The sequence below is a fragment of the Lolium perenne genome, chromosome 7 (assembly GCF_019359855.2).
Source record: "Lolium perenne isolate Kyuss_39 chromosome 7, Kyuss_2.0, whole genome shotgun sequence".
In the NCBI taxonomy this organism is placed as follows: Eukaryota; Viridiplantae; Streptophyta; class Magnoliopsida; order Poales; family Poaceae; genus Lolium; species Lolium perenne.
Genome location: NC_067250.2, coordinates 242012234 through 242033661, shown reverse-complemented (window position 1 = coordinate 242033661; position 21428 = coordinate 242012234). Strand labels below are relative to the sequence as shown.

General features: G+C 39.5%; 4 long non-coding RNA genes across 6 annotated transcripts; 1 reads left to right on the top strand and 3 right to left on the bottom strand.

Annotated features, from left to right (window-relative positions):
• Nucleotides 1-4697: 4697 nt before the first annotated feature.
• Nucleotides 4698-6452, top strand: LOC127315543 (uncharacterized). The gene is made up of 2 exons (XR_011748735.1): nt 4698-5359; nt 6214-6452. It is a non-coding gene; the product is annotated as an uncharacterized lncRNA (long non-coding RNA).
• Nucleotides 6453-10662: 4210 nt separating this feature from the next.
• Nucleotides 10663-13042, bottom strand: LOC127314108 (uncharacterized). 2 transcript variants are annotated; one of them, XR_007859386.2, is made up of 3 exons: nt 11629-13007; nt 11437-11547; nt 10663-11079 (listed from the first exon to the last, which is right to left on the bottom strand). It is a non-coding gene; the product is annotated as an uncharacterized lncRNA (long non-coding RNA). The 2 variants fall into 2 exon arrangements; XR_007859383.2 differs by having other exon boundaries at nt 11437-13042.
• A 248-nt stretch (nt 13043-13290) lies between these two features.
• On the bottom strand, nt 13291-15325 carry LOC139834104 (uncharacterized). The gene is made up of 3 exons (XR_011749450.1): nt 14332-15325; nt 14031-14266; nt 13291-13663 (listed from the first exon to the last, which is right to left on the bottom strand). It is a non-coding gene; the product is annotated as an uncharacterized lncRNA (long non-coding RNA).
• A 4239-nt stretch (nt 15326-19564) lies between these two features.
• On the bottom strand, nt 19565-21162 carry LOC127314107 (uncharacterized). Of its 2 annotated transcripts, none has more exons than XR_011748652.1 (3): nt 20794-21162; nt 20151-20515; nt 19565-20077 (listed from the first exon to the last, which is right to left on the bottom strand). It is a non-coding gene; the product is annotated as an uncharacterized lncRNA (long non-coding RNA). The 2 variants fall into 2 exon arrangements; XR_007859382.2 differs by having other exon boundaries at nt 20151-20409; nt 20794-21151.
• Between the last annotated feature and the right edge of the window lie 266 nt (nt 21163-21428).

Below are 21428 nucleotides of genomic sequence, written 5' to 3'. Positions count from 1 at the left end.
CTGTCAAAACTGAACAGTCCGTAAAGATGAATTTTAAAATGGCACCAGACTTGCTCAGATGAAAATGCCCAAATTTAATGAAAGTTGCATACATATCTGAGGATCACGCACGTAAATTGTCAGATTTTTCTGAGTTACCTACAGAGAATTCTGCCCAGATTCGTGACAGCAAGAAATCTGTTCCTGCGCAGTAATCCAAATCTAGTATTGGCTTTACTATCAAAGACTTTACTTGGCACAACAATGCAATAAAATAAAGATAAGGAGAGGTTGCTACAGTAGTAAACAACTTCCAAGACTCAAATATAAAATAAAGTGCAGAAGTAAAATCATGGGTTGTCTCCCATAAGCGCTTTTCTTTAACGCCTTTCAGCTAGGCGCAGAAAGTGTGTATCAAGTATTATCAAGAGAAGAAGCATCGACATCATAATTTGTTCTAATAATATAATCATAAGGTAACTTCATTCTCTTTCTAGGGAAGTGTTCCATGCCTTTCTTGAGAGGAAATTGATATTTAATATTACCTTCCTTCATATCAATGGTAGCACCAACAGTTCGAAGAAAAGGTCTTCCCAATATAATGGGACAAGATGCATTGCATTCAATATCCAAGACAACAAAATCAACGGGGACAAGGTTATTGTTAACCATAATACGAACATTATCAATCCTCCCCAAAGGTTTCTTTTTAACATTATCAGCAAGATTAACATCCAAATAATAATTTTTCAATGGTGGCAAGTCAAGCATATCATAAATTTTCTTAGGCATAACAGAAATACTTGCACCAAGATCACATAAAGCATTACAATCAAAATTATTGACCCTCATCTTAATGATGGGCTCCCAACCATCTTCTAACTTCCTAGGGATAGAAGTTTCAAGTTTTAGTTTATCTTCTCTAGCTTTTATGAGAGCATTTGTAATATGTTTTGTAAAGGCCAAATTTATAGTACTAGCATTGGGACTTTTAGCAAGCTTTTGTAAAAACTTTATAACTTCAGAGATGTGACAATCATGAAAGTCTAAACCATTATGACATACAGCAATAGGATCATTGTCCCCAATGTTGGAAAAAATTTCAGCAGTTTTATCACAAGCAGTTTTAGCAGTTTTAGCAATTTCAGGTAATTTTGCACGCTTTGCACTAGGAATAGAAACATTGCCAACACCAATTATTTTACCATCGATAGTAGAAGGTGTAGCAACATGTGAATCATTAACATTACTAGTGGTGGTAATAGTCCAAACTTTAGCTACATTATTTTCTTTAGCTAGTTTTTCATTTTCTTCTCTATCCCACCTAGCACGCAATTCAGCCATAAATCTTATATTCTCATTAATTCTAACTTGGATGGCATTTGCTGTAGTAACAATCTTATTTTCATTATCCTTATTAGGCATAACTTTCAATTTTAAAAGATCAACATCAGAGGCAAGTCTATCAACCTTAGAAGCAAGAATATCAATTTTATCAAGCTTTTCCTCAACAGATTTGTTAAAAGCAGCTTGTGTACTAATAAATTCTTTAAGCATGGCTTCAAGACCAGGGGGTACACTCCTATTATTGTTGTAAGAATTCCCATAAGAATTACCATAACCATTACCATTAGCAGAAGGATATGGCCTATAGTTGTTACCAGAATTGTTCCTATAAGCATTGTTGTTGAAATTATTATTTTTAATGAAATTCACATCAACATTCTCTTCTTGAGCAACCAATGAAGCTAAAGGAACATTATTTGGATCAACATTAGATCTACCATTCACAAGCATAGACATAATCACATCAATCTTATCACTCAAGGAGGAGGTTTCTTCGACAGAATTTACCTTCTTACCTTGTGGAGCTCTTTCCGTGTGCCATTCAGAGTAATTGACCATCATATCATCAAGAAGCTTTGTAGCCACCCCCAAGGTGATGGACATAAAGGTGCCTCCAGCAGCTGAATCCAATAGGTTCCGCGAAGAAAAATTCAATCCTGCATAGAAGGTTTGGATGATCATCCAAGTAGTCAGTCCATGGGTTGGGCAGTTCTTTACCAAAGATTTCATTCTTTCCCATGCTTGAGCAACATGTTCATTATCCAATTGCTTAAAATTCATTATGCTACTTCTCAAAGATATAATTTTAGCAGGAGGATAATATCTACCAATAAAAGCATCTTTACATTTAGTCCATGAATCAATACTATTCTTAGGCAAAGATAGCAACCAATCTTTAGCTCTTCCTATTAATGAGAAAGGAAACAATTTCAATTTTATAATATCACCATCTACATCCTTATACTTTTGCATTTCACATAGTTCAACAAAATTATTAAGATGGGCAGCAGCATCATCAGAACTAACACCAGAAAATTGCTCTCTCATGACAAGATTCAAGAAAGGTGTTTAATTTCAAAGAATTCTGCTGTAGTAGCAGGTGGAGCAATAGGTGTGCATAGGAAATCATTATTATTAGTGTTTGTGAAGTCACACAACTTAGTGTTTTCAGGAGTATTCATTTTAACAGTAGTAAATAAAGCAAACTAGATAAAGTAAATGCAAGTAACTAATTTTTTTGTGTTTTTGATATGGAGAACAAGACAGTAAATAAAGTAAAACTAGCAACTAATTTTTTTGTGTTTTGTTTAAGTGCAGCAAACAAAGTAGTAAATAAAATAAAGCAAGACAAAAACAAAGTAAAGAGATTGGAAGTGGAGACTCTCCTTGCAGCGTGTCTTGATCTCCCTGGCAACGGCGCCAGAAATTTGCTTGATGCGTGTAGTTGACACGTCCGTTGGGAACCCCAAGAGGAAGGTGTGATGCGCACAGTAGCAAGTTTCCCTCAGTAAGAAACCAAGGTTTAATCGAACCAGTAGGAGTCAAGAAGCACCTTGAAGGTTGATGGCGGAGGAGTGTAGTGCGGCGCAACACCAGGGATTCCTGCGCCAACGTGGAACCTGCACAACACAATCACAGAACTTTGCCCCAACGTAACAGTGAGGTTGTCAATCTCACCGGCTTGCTGTAAACAAATGATTAGATGTATAGTGTGGATGATGATGTTTGTTTGCGAAGAACAGTAAAGAACAATTGCAGTAGATTGTATTTCAGATGTAAAGAATAGACCGGGGTCCACAGTTCACTAGCGGTGTCTCTCCCATAAGATAAATAACATGTTGGGTGAACGAATTACAGTTGGGCAATTGACAAATAAAGAAGGCATAACAATGCACATACAAATATCATGATGAGTACTATGAGATTTAATCAGGGCATTACGACAAATTACATAGACCGCCATCCAGCATGCATCTATGTCTAAAAAGTCCACTTTCAGGTTATCATCCGAACCCCTTCCGGTATTAAGTTGCAAGCAACAGACAATTACATTAAGTATGGTGCGTAATGTAATCAACACAAATATCCTTAGACAAAGCATCGATGTTTTATCCCTAGTGGCAACAGCACATCCACAACCTTAGAACTTTTTGTCACTATCCCAGATTTAATGGAGGCATGAACCCACTATCGAGCATAAATACTCCCTCTTGGAGTCACAAGTATCAACTTGGCCAGAGCCTCTACTAGCAACGGAGAGCATGCAAGAACATAAATAACATATATGATAGACTGATAATCAACTTGACATAGTATTCAATATCCATCGGATCCCAACAAATACAACATGTAGGATTAGAAAGAAACGATCTTGATCATGATAGGCAGCTCACAAGATCGAGCATGATAGCACAATTAGGAGAAGACGATCATCTAACTACTGCTATGGACCCATGGTCCAGGGGTGAACTACTCACACATCAATCCGGAGGCGATCATGGCGATGAAGAGTCCTCCGGGAGATGATTCCCCTCTCCGGCAGGGTGCCGGAGGCGATCTCCTGAATCCCCCGAGATGGGATTGGCGGCAGCGGCGTCTCGGGAAGGTTTTCCATATCGTGGCTCTCGGTACTGGGGGTTTCACGACGGAAGCTTTAAGTAGGCGGAAGGGCAGGTCAGGGGGCCACACGAGGGGCCCACACGCTAGGGCCGCGCGGCCAGGGGCTGGGCCGCGCCGCCCTGTTGTGGCGGCGCCTCGTGGCCCCACTTCGTCTCTCCCTCAGACTTCTGGAAGCTTCGTGCAAAAATAGGACCCTGGGCGTTGATTTCGTCCAATTCCGAAAATATTTCCTTACTAGGATTTCTGAAACCAAAAACAGCAGAAAACAACAACTGGCTCTTCGGCATCTCGTCAATAGGTTAGTGCCGGAAAATGCATAATCTCTACTAATAAGTTACGAATAGGTGGTGTTGGTAGGTCCAAAAAACCGCTTCGTCCGTTAAAAAACCCGGTTCAAACAGTAAAAAGCGGATCAAACAGATCGCAAGACCTTCCACTTCGTCGCTGAAAACCTGGAACAGGTGATGGTCTTATGTACAAAACCGTTTCGTACCTCATAAAAACCGGATGGATCTACCTTCGTATGTCTAAAAAACCGGTTGTTTAATTATTTACATAGAATTGCCACCGCCAAGTGACTTACCGTTTCGATTTTGTCCCCTCCCTCAGCAGAGACGACGTACAGGAGGAAGACAGAGCAGCCTCCGATTCGCTCGCTTCCTTGCTCGCCTCGCGGCGACGAGGTGGACCGAGGCCCGAGGGGCAGGCGAGCGCTGCTAAGGGCGAAAGACTGGCGCATGAACAACCCGAAAACTTCTTTTTACAGTTGCCGGTAGGTACAGGAGTCTGATCGGCCGTCCAGGTGCTTCAAGATGCGTGTACTAGTCCACGCCTGCTCACCCCGCGTGTGTTTGGTATTTTTGCTGCCCAGTCCCTTTTCATCTCTCTTATTAGGACTCTCTCCTTTTATCTTTCTCCATCCAGATCGAAACTGAAGAGGCTGTCAACGCACACTAGGAGAGAGAGGAGCACCGCCCGCGCCGTCCTCCATGAGCGCCGCTGCCTCGTCCCAGACTCCGGCTGCCCTCCACGTACGCGCCTCCGCCGTCTGCCGCCGCAGCACCCAACTCCGCCGTCCTTCGCCGTTTCTGCGCCGCTCCGCTCCAATCCGCCGTCTGTTTGCCGCCGCCGCTTGAAGACGAAGGTAAGGTAGCTACAGTTTTCAACTATGTTCTCTATAGGCTTGTGATTTGGGAATTTTGTTTTCTTGGATTTAGATCATATCGCAACGTTTTGCGTGTAAAGATTGGAGTATTCTGCCTGAATCGGTCAAATCAATGCAAAAGAATCCAGGATCACATACAGACGTAAGGGGCAGGGGCCAGAACCGCACGCAGTAGGCAGTGGCGAGGCGCAACCGCGCAAGCAGCAGGAGGGCAGGCGTGCCGTGTGCAACTCCTCCGATCCGAATCCGGTCAGTGGCCATCCCCGGATCGGCCCATCGCCTCCCTCTTTCTAATCTTCCTTGATTCTCCTCTGTGGATTAGTTTCTGTCCTGGGTTGTCTGACTTCGACAGTCCGGCTGTCCGGATTAATTTCTGTCCCAGCGGCTAGTGCTCCATGATAAATCGACAATTCATAATTCTATATATTTAGTTCCTCTAGTGGTCCCTGCTGGTAAATCCCTAAATTCTTACATATTTTCTTTCTAAATTTGGTGTTAGTAGATTATATCCTTTGTTTTATCGGACATCGGTTGTTGAAACTGTTATTGTGTTGTTGAGAAGTGCTTTTTAGAAATGAAACTGGCAAAAAAAATTACCCAATCACGTCTGTGATGATAATGCTATTTGTTATGTGGAGAAAGAAGAAATTAAAAAAAAGCCGCCAATGATCAAGTGGCTAAGTATTTCATGGCTTTGAAGAGATGTACTGAAAGAGTAAAAGGTTGTGTGAAAACTTAGCTACTTAGGTGTTATAATGTTATTCATTTAACTATGTTCCACTTGAAACTTAATTGCACTTTTTATCTTATACGTTATTGGGTCTTGGCGTGTGATGCCATATTTTGACATTTGCAAATGCAAGACATATTTTCTAAATAATTGTTTTTCATTTGTTTCAGCAATATAGTGCACATTTTGATTTTTTAATACCACTTCTTTTGTATTTATACATTTTTTATTATGTTATATAATCTATGTTAGAAGTTATAAACCATGCATTTACATAGTAGATTGCTCGAAAATATTACGCCATATTAAAGTAGTGCATTAATGTGATTTGACGAATAAAAATATCAGAAGGTAGGTCTGTATCGTTTTACAGGCCGCGCTTGTACCTGCGGATGCATTTGGAGATTATAGGAGTATTCGTATCTACTATGTTGCTCCACTGTCAACGCTACAAGATGCAATGGAGAAGATAAAAGAAGCAACGACCAGTTGCAGTTTAACGAAGGCAGCGTCGATTAAAGACATTTTCACTAGCAATGCCTTTATTTTAAATAGTGGTTATTGAAATGGTTGAAGGATTCTATGTTAAACTTGTGAAATGGTTGAAGGATCCATGGTCAACTTGTGAAATGGTTGAAGGATCCATGGTCAACTTGTGAAATGGTTGAATGATTCTATGTTAAACTTGTGAAACACAATCAAATAGTCCATGCATTAATGAAACACCAGCAATTCATTTGTAATCAATGTGAAACATGGATGACGAACAAAAACAGTAGAAGGATCCCGTGCAGATCTTGTGAAACACAATCCTATAGGCCATGCATCATCGAAATATTTTTGAAACAACAACTTAATTGTGGAAATGAAACAACGAGATTATTTATATGATCCAATTTATGAAACAAACGGTCAAATATGCCTATGCATTATAGAATCCCGTTGGTCCATTTGGAACTACTGTGAAACAAGACCGGTGAACTGAAACACTAGAAGGATTCCATGGTCGACATGTGAAACACAATCCTATAGCCAGGGTATTACTGAAACACCAGCCATTCATTTGTAACTAATGTGAAACATGCTTGGAGAACTGAAACACTAGAAGGATTTCATGAGCGACTTGAGAAACACGAATGTATAGTTCATGCACTATTGAAACACCATTCATCCATTCATAATCTAATGTGAAACATACTCGACGAAATGAAGCACAAGAAGGATCCCATGGTAAACTTGTGAAATATTTAAAGGATTATATTTTTTCAACTTGTGAAACATAATGAAATAGCCCATGCATTAATGAAACACCATCCATTCATTTGTAACTAATGTGAAACATGGACGTTGAACTGAAACAGTAGAAGGGTCCCAAGGTGAACTTGTGAAACACTATCCTATAGTTGATGCATCACTGAAATAATTGTGAACCAGAGCAACTTAACTGTGGAAATGAAACAACAAGGTTATTTATATGGTGATCCATTGTATGAAACTCGGCCAAATATGCTCATGCATTATAGAAACACGATTGATCCATTTCGAACTAATGTGAAACATGGCCAACAAACTGAAACACTAGAAGGCTTCCATGGTCAATGTGTGAAACACAATCCTATAGCCCATAAATTACTGAAACACCGGTAATCCATTTGTAACTAATGTGAAACATATCCGGAGAATTGAAATACTAAAAGGATTACATGGTCAACTTGTGAAACGCGGTTGTATTGTCCATGCATTATTGAAACACCATCCATCCATTAATAATCTAATGTGAAATATACTCGATGGACACTAGAAGGATCCCATGGAGAAGTTGTGGAACATTTGAAGGATTCTATGTTCAACTTGTGAAACAAAATGAAATAGCCCATGCGTTAATGAAATAGCATAAATTCGTTTGTAACTAATGTGAAACATGGACGGTGAACTGAAACAGTAGAAGGGTGCCATGGTGAACTACTGAAACACGATCCTATAGCTGATGCATCATTGAAATAATTGTGACCGACAGCTTCACTGTGGAAATGAAAATAGGATTACTTATACGGTGATCCATTTTATGAAACATGGCCAAATAGGCCCATGCATTATAGAAACACCGTTGATCCATTTGGAACTAATGTGAAACATGTCCAATGATCTGAAACACTAAAATGACTAAATGGTCAACGTGTTCCTATAGCCCATGAATTATTGAAAGACCAGTAATCCATTTGTAACTAATGTGAAACTTATCCGGAGAACATAAATACTAGAAGGATTATATGGTCAACTTGTGAAACACGATTGTATAGCACATGCATTATTGAAACACCGTCCATACATTTATAATCTAATGTGAAATATACTCGACGAACTGAAACACTAGAAGGATCCCATTGTAAACTTGTGAAACATTTGAAGGATTCTATATTCAACTTGTGAAACATAATGAAATATCCCATGCATTAATGAAAAATCATCCATGCATTTGTAACTAATGTGAAACATGGACAATGAAATGAAACCACAGAAGGATCCCATGTTGAAATTGTGAAACCCTATCCTATAAATCGGGAACATTGAAATAATTGTAAACCAGTAGCTTATCTGTGGAAATGAAACAATGGGATTATTTATATGGTGATCCATTTTATGACACACGGGAAAATAGGCCCATGCATTATAGAAAGACAGTTGATCCATTTGGAACAAATGTGAAACATGGCCGACGAACTGAAACACTAAAAGAATTCCATGGTCAACGTGTTAAACACAATCATAAGCCCATGAATTACATAAACACCGATATTCCATTTGTAACTAATGTAAACATGCCGATCCAAGTGAAACACTGGAAGGATTCCATGGCCAATTTGCGAAACACATTCCTAAATCCCATGCATTATTGAATTATTTGTTAAACACTAGCATTATTGTGAGTTAGATAATTAAATGTGAAAGAATAGAGATAAATCAAGAAAACATTCATGTGATTTATATATTTCTCAACTTGTGAACAACAAAAAAACAAACCATTAATTATTGAAATAAATGTGAACCAATTGAAACTTTTATCGTACATTGAGATAAACAAAAAGTGAAACAACCAACATTTTTTCAAACTTATATGAAACAAAGTAAATTTGATGACAAAATTATTTAAAAACCCTCCATATTTTTGTAACTACTATGGTGAACTTGTGAAACACATTCAAATTGGCCATGCATATTGACATCTTGGTGAAATATTTGTGAAACCCTGGTGAAGCCAACTAGAAACTTTAGTGAAACATTATGGAACCTGTATCACTTCTTTGAAACCTCTTAAAAACTCTAGTGAAAACATGAAACTCTTGTTAAACTTTGGTGAAACACATAAGAAGCTTTCGTAAAAAAACAACAAAACCCAAATGAAAACTATAGAATTTCAATCAAGCAAACACAATTGACTATCATAAATAGAAGCTAACCCCACTATCACATATAAAATCCTCATAGATTGAATCATTAAATCATTAATACTTGCTTCCGTGATGAATCCCACTTGTTTCACAAAACTATGATATTTCCACGAATGTTTCAAAAAGGTTTTAGAAAGTATTGAAGCATTGGTCATTTTTTCACAAAGTTATCACAAATCTGACATGGAGAGAAAAGAGTGAAACATGATGAGAGTTTAAGAACTGAGATAAAACAAATTTGATTATTGATAAGCATGCACAAATTCTCTTTTACAAATTCTTTATTTTTACGTTTCATTAATGCTTCAAATGAAAATGTTGCATATGACTTTCATTTTTCCTATGGATGATTCATGTTTCTTGAATTCCTCATGCACAATGATACTACTTTTGGATAAATGATGAAATGTACTTAATTGTGGAAATAAACTTACAATATTAATTGTGGAAATGAAAACAACGGGATTATTTATATGATGATCCATTTTACGAAACACATGGTCAAATGGTAAATTTGTGAAACATTTAAAGGATCCCATGGTAAACTTGTGAAACATTTAAAGGATTATATTTTCAATTTGTGAAACATAATGAAATAGCCCATGCATTAATGAAACACCATCCATTCATTTGTAATGTGAAACATGGACGGTGAACTGAAACAGTAGAAGGATCCCATGGTGAACTTGTGAAACACGATCCTATAGTTGATGCATCATTAAATTAATTGTGAACCAGAAAAACTTAATTGTGGAAATGAAACAACGGGATTATTTATATGGTGATCCATTTTATGAAATGCGGCCAAATAGGCCCATGCATTGTAGAAACACCGTTGATCCATTTTGAACTAATGTGAAACATGGCCGACAAACTGAAACACTAGAAGGATTTCATGGTCAACGTGTGAAACACAATCCTATAGCCCATAAATTATTGAAACACTGATAATCCATTTGTAACTAATGTGAAACATATCTAGAGAACTGCAATACTAAAAGGATTATATGGTCAACTTGTGAAACACGATTGTATAGTCCATGCATTATTGAAACACCGTCCACTCATTTATAATCTAATGTGAAATATACTCGACGAACTGAAACACTAGCTAGAAGGATTCCATGTAGAAGTTGTGAAACATTTGAAGGATTTTATGTTCAAATTTTGAAACATAATGAAATAGCCCATTCATTAATGAAACACCATCCATTCATTTTTTAACTACTGTGAATAATGGACGGTGAACTGAAATAGTAGAAGGATCCCATGGTGAACTTGTGAAACACGTACGATTCTACAGGTGATGCATCATTGAAATAACTAGCAAGGACTGGCGCGGCGGCACGCCGCGCCCTGGAGGAAGCCGTGAGTTGAAGAGTGAAGTATGATCTATTTTAAGTTACAACGGTGTAAAAACATTCAGAAATGGAGCTTGCATTGCGTATCTCAGTAGACGCTGACGCTAGATTAAGACACATATTCAATAAACTGAACTTACAGTAGGGTAGGCAAGTGCTCTGATTATTCCAGCCTCTTGCCATCCCTCTCTGGCGTTTTCTTCATCCTTGGAGGAGAGGATGACAACATCACCGGCTGCACCCTCAAGTTCTTGATTGATAGTGTCCTCTTGGTCCGACCAGTCAAGCTCCTCCTCTTTGTGGATAGTGGCTCAGGTTATTCCTCGGTGGTGTCATCTAGGCCCGAGCAGTTGAGCTCCTCCACTTTGTGTTCTTAGCCCTCCGTAATCTCATTCTCTGACTCAATTAAATCTTGGATCGCCTCCTTTACTGCATCAAAGTTGCATTTTAGGAACCGTAGAAATGGTTACTAATTCAGATAGGTAGCAATTTTCTGAAATTGTATATTCAAACGTCGTTAGCATATATGTTCCCAATAAATCATATATCCACCTGATTGGATTTCAAAGAGGCAAAGGGCTGATGAAAGTTCAACAATCCCAGATAATTAATTACTCATGTAGAGAAGGAATCTAATTAACCGTAAAACACTAAATAGGAACACAGTACAACCAATCCATTTACAATGCACTTCCCAATATTATAGAAAGATTTAGTTTAATTTAATAGTAGATGTATTAGAAGAGCATGGCATGGATGCCAATTTGAGTGATATTTTATTCTCACCTGACATTTTACATCCCAAATTTTGACAACAGCTTCAGGTGTGTCTGTTCCAAGGATAATGCCATCTGGGTCGAAAGCTGATGCTGCTGGGATCCATCTTTGTCCAGAAGCCTCACGAACCCGAAAAACAGCACTTGTCAAAACAAGAGTATCTGGATGTGCATGCTTATGGAAATAATATCATAACCGTACCATATGTTATCTCTGGAGGCAGTTATGGTATTCCTGAGTAGTATGGATAGTAACAGCTTCAAGCTGGTATATGTCCAAAAGAAAAAAATCAAAGCTAGCCATAATCAACATTGATATCTTCTAAATTTAAATAATAGAAAGTTAACATATACGGGATCTGAACAAAATGATTAGGAGAACACATCTTCTTGTAGCATATCTGCATAGTACGAAAAAGAATAATAAGCTAATAAAACTGGGGCCAGTTTTTCCTTGCTGCAAGTACATGGTTCAGTAAAATTCAATACACCGCAATACGAAATAGTATATTTCGTATTGCCAGATTGATATTACCATTGATGTGACGTAATACAAAATAGTATATTTATCATGTTATTCAGCCTTGTAGATTCCATAGAAAATTATTTAATAAGAAACCAAAGAAATGGGAATGCAGGAATCTCATTCAGATGTCATCTTGTAGTAGTACCTAAAAGGAGGTTACCATGTCAACCAACTGTGCATGGACTACATATATGTGCATGGTTTGACACCAAAAATAAATCAATTCCTTTTAACTACAGGCTGAAGAGTCAAATAGTAAATACTAATTAGTTCACAGATGCACAGGAAACAAACTAACTTGTTATTTTCAATGTTATACAGTAGGTGAACGAATCTTTATCCAGTGACTATAAAACAAAACGAAAGTTAAAACGTGGTAGACCTAAAGATACGCCCTCTTCAATTGCAGTACAAAAAGCTTCTAAACAGCCTAGTTTTGCAAAAATTTGATTAACTACATGGCTAGATCAAGGAGATGAAACAAAATACTTAAATAAACAACATGGCCACTTACCTTTACTGATTTACAAATAAACTAACCAAGAAATTGCCAAAAATTTAAAGACATCTGAAAAGAAAGCATTTAACATACTAAAGCAATTGAAAGATCTCTAGAATTAAGATGAAATAGTCGAACAGGTAATCAGAAAAATGCCCAATCACCCCTATCGAGCAAGACAATGGTCCAATGTGCGTGTATGTTCGAACATGTGATGTTGTAAAACAACACATTGGTTGTTGATACTTTCAGGGAGAGCAGGGGAAAGTAAATACCAATGGATCTATATCACTCCTGTTTTACCAATTTGCAAATTAAGAAGATGTACTATGAACTCTGATTTCTTGTAATATGTTCAGTAGATAAAATGTATAACAATGGATGAACTACCTTGGTTAACCGATATAGTACAATCTAAGCATCACAGTAAACTATTTTAGTTTGCAAAAATGAAATAAAAAACTGGAAAACAAAGCACCATAGACATTCCAATGAAATATAGAGACATCAGTTGATAAACTCATGGAAGAAGAATTTAGTATAATAAGATCACAATAGAAAATTGCATGGTATAGCTACAGAATATTGTGAAAGAATATATCCATGCAAAATTACACCAAATATTCTGTAGCTATACCAAAAGCTTGAACTAATCAAACAAAAGGAAAAGAAACGCCATATGGAAGCTAAAATGCCATGCATTTTCTTCACAGATTTTGTAGAATGATTCGAACACACAGTTTGTACTTGGACCAGACAAATGTGGGCTGAATAACTCGAGATGAAGAATAAGGAATGTAATGCACGAACTGAATATTAGAAAAGTAAGGAAACGGGCATGAGAGAAAGAAGTAATTAACAATTATTAGAGACAATTTCTTATGCGAGCAAACCAAGTTGCATTCCGGAGAAAATAGATACAACCTGATGGTGGCACTATGAGCTGATCGTAATAGAGAAATAGGCTAGCTACTTGGAGGGTTCTTTTTACATCACTTGTTCTGTAATGTGGTGAAACTGAAAGTGAGAATTTATATGGCAACAATATACTGTCTACCAGATGGGTCGACCACAACAAAATCAAGCTCATATAATGCGCCAGCATCAGTGCTCCTGAATTCCCATATCCTAGACAGCCGCACAAATTAGGACAGGAGGGAAGGGATACATCTTTCAGAAGAGATCCTTCCATCCCTCTGATCTTGATCCTACCTGCAGAGATAATTGAGTGTTATTTCCTCAGTGAATCTCTCGGTGGAGACGCTGCGCTTCTTCTACATCTGGAGGAGCTCCTACACCCAAGTCCAATAACATGCTTAATTGTGTTCAGAAGGGGGAATGTATATCAATCTTCAAATCGAGGAACGACACAGCAAAGCATACATCTACATCAATCATCATACATTATACATCAGCTGATCAGAAAGTAGACCACGAAACTGCCCAATTACACATTCTAATCAAAACAGAACCAAGTGGCTGATAAATAAATTGTGGCTCGATCGATGCATGAACTGTGAACTGTGAACAATATATAAAATATACTCGGGAGGAAAATCAAAGGTAGGAAAGGTGCTACCATGAAATTCGTTTGAACCTGAAGTTGTAGTGGTTGCACAGGAAAAAGGAGAGGAGGCCAGTCCTCAAACAGTTCCTGCGCTCCCTAAAGCCATCGATGCCGCATCCACTACAGGCACTGCTGTAGTGCTTTGCATCCTTTGCTGCCGCACTCCATGGTCGCTGGCTCCCTGCCGCCGCACTCCACGGCCGCTAGCTCGCTAGTCGCTACCGACCGCTACGACCAGCAACTTGGGCCTGCGGTGACGCAACTATGAGTATTTTCAGAGAGAGGCAAGATGAAATAAGGTAGATGGATTCACCTTCCTACACATCGCTGTCCCATACCATTGAATCGCCGCCATAAACTCCCGTCGCATCTGCTCGTGCCCGCTTGTGCCCTTGAGGCGCCCGTAAACCGCAGCCGCTCAACGCAGGAGCAGAGTCTCAGCGGGGCAGAGGTGAGGCGACCCTATCCCTCTCCCTCTACTCCACGGACAAAGGCACAAAGCACCAACGCCCACATGACGATTCTGGCCAGCTCTAACTGCTTCCCACGCTGCTGCTGGCCAGCACGGCACCACATCAGTCTCATCCGATGACTCCTCGCAGCCGCGATGCCGTTCCATCACGTGTCCAAGGCACTGCTTGACGTCGCCTTGTGCCCTGGCGACGGCCTGCCCGACCTCTTCCGCGCACTGGCCCTGGCGCTGCAGCCACCGCAGCAACGGCATCGAAGATGTCCGCGAGGCCTCCCGCGTTTCTTGCCGCCCGCCGACACAGGTGATTAGATCGGGGAGGAGACCAGGGCAGGAGTCTCGGGCACAGGCATGAGGCAAACCGATGGAGGTCGAGGGATAGAAATACCATAGATGACGATCCCGCACTCTCTCGGGCGCCGCACCGCCTAGGATTTTGCTGCTGCCGCGGCCTTCCCCTCTCTCTGCCGCTCGCCTGCTAGCCTTGAGGACCTCGAGTAGGGGAGCTGCCGGCGACGGAGTTGCCCGTGGCACCGGCGGGCTTGGGCTTGCCTGCCCGTGGTGAAGCCGCCCCGTTCTTGACGGGATCCCCGCGAGGCAAGGAGGTGGCGCCGGTTATGCGGTCCTGCAGGAGAAGGAGGCGACACGAGGGGAGGAGAGCCGGCAGTTCCACGACGTGGCGCGTGGGACTCGACGGCAATTTTCTAGAACGAACAGAGGCAAGAAGAGGTCAAAGCGGTGCTGACAAAATCTGAAACTGAAACTGAAGTTGGCCTACCACAAATAGCAAGAGTCACATGAAAAGAAACCAACAAACTCAACGCGAAAGCAAGAGAGAAGATAAGCTCACACGCGGCAGCACCAGCCGAACTGCATACAGCATGGAAAATTACCACGGAGCACCTAAACCGTACACTACGAAAAACCAGCAGGAAGCAAACCATTCAAAAGAGAACGTGTTAGCTCAACATTAACTATAAAAAACCCAAAATTAGGAGAAAAATCGAAGCTGTTCAGCTTTAATATAGTAGTTATTGTGAACCAGTAGCTTAATAGTGGAAATGAAACAATGAGATTATTTATATGGTGACCCATTTTATGAAACACGAACAAATAGTCCCATGCATTATAGAAACACCGTTGATCCATTTGCTAATGTTAAATATGGCCGACGAACTGAAACACTAAAATATTTCATGGTTAACATGTTAAACACAATCCTATAGCCCATGAATTATTCAAACACTGGTAATCCATTTGTAACTAATGTGAAACATATTTGGAGAGTTGAAATGCTAGAAGTATTATATGGTCAACTTGTGAAACACATTTTTATAGTCCATGAATTACTGAAACACCATTCATCCATTTGTAACTAATGGGAAACATGCCAGACTAACTGAAAGATTAGAAGCATCCATGGTCAACTTGTGAAACGGTTGAAGGATTCTATGTTAAACTTGTGAAACACAATGAAATAGTCCATTCATTAATGAAACACCATCCATTCATTTCTACCTAATGTGAAACATGGATGATGAACAGAAACAGTAGAAGGATCAAATCTTGTGAAACACAATCCTATAGGCCATGCATCATCGAAATATTTGTGAAACAACTACTTAATTGTGGAAATGAAACAACAAGATTATTTATATGATCCATTTTATGAAACAAACGGTCAAATAGGCCTATGCATTATAGAAACACCGTTGATCCATTTGGAAACAAGACCGGCGAACTAAAACACTATAAGAATTCCATGGTCAACATGTGAAACACAATCCTATAGCTAGGGAATTATTGAAACACCGGCCTTTCATTCGTAACTAATGTGGAACATGCCTGGAGAACTGAATCACTAGAACGATTCCATGATCTACTTCAGAAACGCGAATGTATAGTTGATGCACTATTGAAACGCCCTTCATCCATTCGTAATCTAATGTGAAACATACCCGACGAACTAAAACACTGGAAGGATCCCATGGTAAACTTGTGAAACAGTTAAAGGATTATATTTTCAACTTGTGAAACCTAATGAAATAGCCCAAGCATTAATGAAACACCATACACTCATTTGTAACTAATGTGAAACATGGACGGTGAACTGAAAAAGTAGAATGATCCCATGGTGAACTTTTGAAACACGATTCTATAGTTGATGCATCATTGAAATAATTATGAACCAGAGCAACTTAACTGTGGAAATGAAACAACGGGATTATTTATATGGTGATCCATTTTATGAAACGCGTCCAAATAGGCCCATGCATTATAGAAACACCGTTGATCCATTTCGAACTAATGTGAAACATGGCCGACGAACTGAAACACTAGAAGGCTTCCATGGTCAACGTGTGAAACACAATCCTATAGCCCATAAATTATTGAAACACCGGTAATCCATTTATAACTAATGTGAAACATATCCGGATAATAGAAATACTAAATGGATTATACGATCAACTTGTCAAACATGATTGTATAGTCCATGCATTATTGAAACACCGTCCATCCATTTATAATCGAATGTGAAATATACTCGACGAACTTAAACACTAGTAGGATCCCATGGAGAAGTTGTGAAACATTTGAAGGATTCTATGTTCAACTTGTGAAACATAATGAAATAGCCCATGCATTAATGAAATAGCATAAATTCATTTGTAACTAATGTGAAACATGGATGGTGAACTGAAACAGTAGAAGGATCCCATGGTGAACTAGTGAAACACGATCCTACAGATCATGCATCATTGAAATAATTGTGACCAGCAACTTCACTCTAGAAATGAAATAACATGATTATTTATACGGTGATCCATTTTATGAAACACAGCCAAATAGGCCCATGCATTACAGAAACACCGTTGATCCATTTAAAACTAATGCGAAACATGGACGACGAACTGAAACACTAAAAGGAATCCATGGTCAACGTGTTCCTGTAGCCCATGAATTATTGAAACAACGGTAATCCATTTGTAACTAATGTGAAACATATCCGGAGAACATAAATACTAGAAGGATTATAAGGTCAACTTGTGAACCACGATTGTATAGTACATGCATTATTGAAACACCGTCGTCCATTTATAATCTAATGTGAAATATACTCGACGAACTGAAACACTAGTAAGATCCTATGGTAAACTTGTGAAACATTTCAAGGATTCTACGTTCAACTTGTGAAACATAATGCAATATCCCATGCATTAATGAAACACCATCCATTCATTTGTAACTGATGTGAAACATGGACGGTGAAACGAAACCATAGAAGCATCCATGTTGAAATTGTGAAACTCGATCCTATAGCTCATGCATCATTGAAATAATTGTGAACCAGCAGCTTGTCTGTGGAAATGAAACAATAGGATTATTTATATGGTGATCCATTTTATGAGACCCGGGCAAATAGGTCCATGCCTTATAGAAAGAATATTGATCCATTTCGAACAAATATGAAACATGGCCGACGATCTGAAACACTAAAAGGATTCCATGGTCAACGTGTTAAACACAATCCTAAAGCCCATGAATTATCGAAACACGGTAGTCTATTCGTAACTAATGTGAAACATGCTGATCCAAGTGAAACACTAGTAGGATTCTATGGCAATTTTTCAAAACACATTCCTAAATCCAAGTGAAGCATATATGTCGATCCAAGTGAAACACTAGAAGGATTCCATGGCCAATTTGTGAAACACATTCCTAAATCCCATGCATTATTGAATTATTTGTGAAACAATAGCATAATCGTGAGTTAGATAATTAAATGTCAAAGAATATTGGTAAATCATGGAAACATTCATGTGATTTATATATTGCTCAACTTATGAAGAACATAAAAACAAACCATTAATTATTGAAATGAATGTGAACCAATTAAAACTTTTATTGTACATTGAGATAACCAAAAAGTGAAACAACCAACATGTTTTTCAAACTTATATGAAACAAACTAAATTTGATGCCAAAATTGGTTAAAAACCCTCCATTCTTTTGTAACTAATATGGTGAACTTGTAAAACAGATTCAAATTGGCCATGCATTATTGACGTATTGGTGAAATATTTGTGAAACCCTGGTGAAGCCAACTAGAAACTTTAGTGAAACATTATGGAACCTATGATATTTCCATGAATGTTTGCTTCCGTGAAGATTCACGAACTTGTGAAACATCATTAAATCATTAATACTTACTTCCGTGAAGATTCACACTTGTTTCACAAAACTATGATATTTCCACGAATGTTTCAAAAAAGTTTTATAAAGTATTGAAACCAAGAGAGTTAATCCACGATTTTGTCATCATCTTTTTTTTCTTGAGATGATTTGGAACTGCTAAGATAGGTCTTGGCCTAGCCACCTGACCATGAGTTATTTTTCGCTCGCTATTTTCGCTCGTAGCTAGCATTGTGGTTCCTATGTGAAATCCTTGTGAAACCGACATAGTGAAACTTATGTGTAACTCCCACAACCCCGGAGAAACTACATTGTAACACATGACCTATATAAAACATCGATGAAAGATATATTAGTGAAACCCGTATGAAAATTCTGAAGGTTCAACAAAAATAAAATAACTCACCTAAAAAAATATTATACAAGAGCTCGTAACTAATAACTCGAAAGGAAAACAATCACTAGAAATCATATGCAACAAGCTGCAGAAATAGAAGGTAGAAATATTTAAAGAGCGCACAAGCGTTATTGAGATGCGGAAAGAATTTTCAGTTATACACCACAAAACTGAAATTTATATACATTTCACCATAATTTCAATTGCCTCATTCATATTTATAATTATCTACCAAATATATCTCACAAAACCCACACAACATACTCTTCATCCATTTCCGTTTCACAATTGTTCAGAACTATATAGCTGTATTACACAAAGAATTCAGAAACAAATTACCATCTTTGGTTGAAACTACTAAAATCCAGAAGCTCTTATTTGAAAACTGAAGAAACTGAAATAACTGAGTGACATCTCAACCACATAATTCTGAACCATCGTTTCACTGGATGTACCAAGCTGCAGATACTAACCAAAAAACTGAACTTGTTCTCATCAACTGCACATAGAACTGAATCCATAAAAAAATCAAACATGTTCTCATCAACATGTCCTTTTTGGCTTTTAGACGAACAACCTGTAGCTTAGCACGAGGTCTACAACAACTGCGTGCATTTGAGAAAATAAAGATCAAATAATTTTCTTACGAAACAACCTGGAACTTTTCCGTTCATCTGAGCAGGTCGCAGCACACACTTATTGAAAAGTTCTGAATCAAAAAGATATGAGAAAAAATAGCAGAAGGTGTCAAAAGCTAGACTCTATATCTGAATCCAAAGGAGCCAGCTCGCTTCCCTACAAACCATCAGGGCGAAGCCAGGCGGGCAATGCGACGACGGCGACCGCCATTCCGGCGTTCCCTTTTCAACAACAGCAACGAACTGCTAGATCCTCTCGTCAGGGTGCTCCTTGCACTTGCTCAAGAATACCAAGGACAGGCAATTGCTGCTCATCCTTCTAGTGCTGATGGGTTCTTACGGCAGCATGATCCTGAAAAATCTAAACACAAGAAACAAAATTCCCAATTCACAAGCCTATACAGACCATAGTTAAAAAACTGTAGCTAGCTTACCTTCGTCTACGAGCGGCGGCAGACAGACGGCGGATTCGAGCGGGGAGGCGCACAAACGACGATGGACAACGGAGTTGGGTGCTGCGGCGGCACACGGTAGAGGCGCGTGGAGGGAAGCCGGAGTCCGGGACGAGGCGGCAGCCGTCATGGAGGAGGGCGCAGGCAATGCTGCTACCTCTCCTAGCCACATAGCGGTGTTCCCTTGTAATTAAGTTGCACGTAAGTAAGATTGAGGTACACTAATCTCCTCCAAATTCAGCTGAAATCAATTAACACCAGAATCTGCATTAGGAAAATATTACCCAACATGACCAGAACATCATTCTTCACCAATATGTAGTAAGCACCCGAATTTGATCAGAATCCTGTGATATTTAAATGTAACGTTGAAATTTGAAGAGCTTATGCTATCCTACAAATCATCGTATACAAATATACTGTTCTATAGTTTCAGTAAGAAGAAAAGGGGAAATAGTTTCAGTAAGAAGAAAAGGGGAAATAGTTTCAGGGATAATGGCAAGGAGATTAATCTATCAACTACATCAAACATTATGAAACAAAATTACATCGTATATAGTTCTATTGATATTACGAATTGAAGGGATCTTGGATGGCAAGAAAATTAGAGAAGGGCCACACACACCTCCGTTAGATCTTGGTGCCCTCTGAATCTGAAACAATCAGTTGAAGTATGCTTCAGCTCCTTCGCCTCGCTCGTCGTCGCCTCCTCTTATCCTCGCCCGACACACCTCTTTCACCGCCGACACATGCCCTGCCCTTGTGCTGCAGCTGCCCTGGCTCCTGGGGGCGACCTAGGCGGAGAAGACCCTGGCGTTGAGGATGCCAAGGAATTGAGATGGCGAGAGGAGGCGGTTGCCTTCACGGTGGGCGCGAGGATGCGGGGCGGGGGGGCGGGGACGGCCAGTCCCGAGCGGCGGCGGCTGTGGTCGCAGAGGAAGAGGGCGGCGCGGGCGACACGCATGAACGAGAGAGGGAGTTGCGTAGAGTCAGTTCTAGCAGGGTGTTTTTGCAATTTGACTGGCTGCTTTCCGGAACAGCACGTTTGACCAGGCGCGAATCTCAAACCGGGAACGGACGGCGGATTAGACTCCGGCACATACCGTTGCCGGTAGAATCGCCGCTCTCATGGACAACCTGGAAGAATTGCGCATGGGCAGGCTAGCGGCGAGCTAGCAAGAGAGTCTGGCCGGGCAGATGAGGTCGAGCAGCGAGGGGCACAGGAGACGGGCGGAGGATGACGTTGGGCTTGGGTGCCCC